Consider the following 3,046-nt stretch of genomic DNA (forward strand, 5'->3'; position numbering starts at 1 on the left):
AAATGTCCCACGGCACACTAACACACTAATCCTGTGTGAAGAAAAAATAAACATACCATAGCCTAAAATTTCAAATAATACACAGATATGGCCTTATTATGGCTTCTATGCAAGACCTGCTCAATATAACAAGCGCCCTCTGTTTCATTTGTAGGTGACTATATCTAATTTAATTGTTGTTTTGAACTGGATATGTGATGATTCTGTAAATACTGGATATGGGGCCCCCGTTGTACAATGCCTGCATACCACAAATAGTTCAATCATACAATCAATATGTGTACTGTATGTGGTTATAAATTCTTTGATGCAACCAGTGAGTGACATTTGGGTAATTTTCTGCGGCACACCTGATGATCTCTCACGGCACACTAGTGTGCCCCGGCACAGTGGTTGAAAAACACTGATCTAAACCAAGCGAAAGTGCTGAGTCTTTGATGCCTATCAAATTTTCAAGCCTAAGTAGTATGTCATTGTCTATGGTGTCAAAGGCAGCGCTGAGGTCCAGGAAGACCAGTATCGATACAAGGCTAGGTTTTTTGAGGGAGGCCTTAATAACAGATGTCTTAAACGACTGCGGTACATGCCCTGATAGCATTGAAATATTTATAATCTAGAGCAAAACATTATCTAGGAAGGGGAGAGCAGTCTTAAGAAGGTGTGTAGGTATAAGGTTTAGTAGACTAGTTGTAGATTTTGATGAGGAAATTGTGGAGGTGAGATCTAATATGTTGTGTATATGTAAATTAACTCAATGTTGTTTGAGGTCTCATCTGTGATTCTGTGATTTTGCTATCTTTCAGCAATGGAGTATGTGTATTTGGTGAAACTGATTGGTTATTGATCTTATCTCTTTGTTTGACATACAATCATAATACTGACATACAATCATACTGTTAAAAATAAGAAAATAACTGTTTTGTGAACTTTATTCAACACAGCCAGTGATTTAGGCGAAATGTATGGTGTTAATTATAGTGAAATATACAAATTCACAAAAATAGGGTTAAAACAGGTAAAAAAAATGGAGACATCATTTTTCTCCATGTTCAATGACCTCTAAAGAGAGTCCAACCACTCTCCAAAAATTAACATTTCAATCCCACAGAAACCACATAGGCCCCCTGACTAAAATAGCAGTAGTCAGGAAGTGTGTGAGCCAACCTTAAATACTTTATGAAACTCATTAAAATGTGAACAAATATGACAAGAATACAAATATGTGAACAAAAATATGCTGTGATGAGTCGACTGAACAATTGAATACTGAGTCTTTCATCATTTTCACCAAGCATCAGCTGTCCCACTTTGGCACAAAGCATGGACTCACTTCTACACACAAAACACACATGACCCACACACACACACACACACACACACACACACACGTTGTTTCCCTGCTCTTAACGATCACACCTTAATGATGTGCCATGACGGCAGCGGAGGAGATGGCGTCCTCGCTGCTGCTTGCCGCTGCTACTGATTTCCTCTCCGCTCTAATAACGGTGCAGTGTGGGCGTGTTTGCGGAGTCAACTTCAAAGTGTCATTGCCGCCCACCGCCGACGAGCCCCATGCAGCCACGCGCTCATCCAAACAGCACTGGAACTTTGTTTGAATGCGCTTATTGTTGTTGAGTCATAATTCTCAAGGGGACGGGAAGTTTTGAAGACAGGAGACGAGCCACGTGTTGTGTGATTGGAGCCATGCGGTTCTGTTCAAGGTCTCTTCCTTCTAAAAAGGGACTTTTTCCTTGCCTGCCATCAATATCTCTGTGGGGTTCAGGCTCTAAAGCCTTTTGAGACAATTTCCATGTTGTTTGGTGCTATACAAGTACAATTTAATTGAAAGTGTGTGTTTTGCTGTGTATAAGCAAATATCAAATCAAGCAAAATCATATCAAACCATAAAAGTTAGGCTACATAGTAGGCCTACAACTGTTGTAACTTTGAAAAAGTTCAAAAAGGACCCGTGTGTATTTTGCCTATATACACAGTGGGGAAGATAGTAAGAGAGGCAAAAAAGAATCCTAATGATCATATGGGAGGGATACAGATAAAAGTATCATCTTGGGGTCACCAAAAACATGAAAAAGTGACCTCCATGCTAACAGATTATCAGGCATCCGACAGCCTTCCTTGTCATTTAGCTGCATATGTAAATAGCTGGAGTTCCGATACGCTGCTGGGACTTTGCTTGGAATTTTGTGCTATAGATGAAAAGAAAATCAAGTGTTTTACCATTTTGGTATTCAAGGTGGGTTTGGCGTACGTACATAGAAGAATGACTGAAAAGAACCCCATGCCTAAGTATAAGGATGGTGGACGGTCTGCGATGTTCTGGAGCCGTTTTAATCCAAATGGCCTGGAAACCTTGTTAGGGTAGCCTTGGTATAGGCGGGTCAATATAGGGTTCAACGTCAAAAAAATTGATACAAAAGTTTTTTGGATTCTGGTACTGTTGGACATGCTAAATAACATACTAAAAATCTAGTAAAATCTGACCTTGGGAAAGGGGTCATTTTCAAAATGGCCGCCAAAATGGCTGTCAACAGGTTAGAATGGCTATATCTCAATATCTCAATTCAAATAGGATTTTAAATGTTAAAATTGAAAATATTTCAATGCTCTACCTTTTTCAGCCATAAATTAAAATCAATGCGTTTTAATACAGAGCAAATGCAATACAGGATTATTAACCATCTCCATGGCATGGAGGAAGATAAGACATGTCTTAACTGGTATTATATCTCATCTAGAGGTTATATGCTTTTAGAATATATATGGTTTTGGGTGTTTAATCTGTTTTGCCTGGACAATATAGGCTAAAATGTATCCCCTTTACACTAGATTCGCCTATACAGAATAGAGGGCAATGCATTGTTCATGGCATGGAGGAAGATGAGACATGTTTTAAATGGTGCTATATCTTATCTACAGATTATATGCTTTCAGAAAATATATATTTTAGGGTGTTTGATTTGTTTTCCCTGGACTGTATATGTCAAAATGTATCGGCTTTACACTATATTTGCCTATACAGAATAGA

The sequence above is a fragment of the Alosa alosa genome, chromosome 10 (assembly GCF_017589495.1).
Source record: "Alosa alosa isolate M-15738 ecotype Scorff River chromosome 10, AALO_Geno_1.1, whole genome shotgun sequence".
NCBI lineage: Eukaryota > Metazoa > Chordata > Actinopteri > Clupeiformes > Clupeidae > Alosa > Alosa alosa.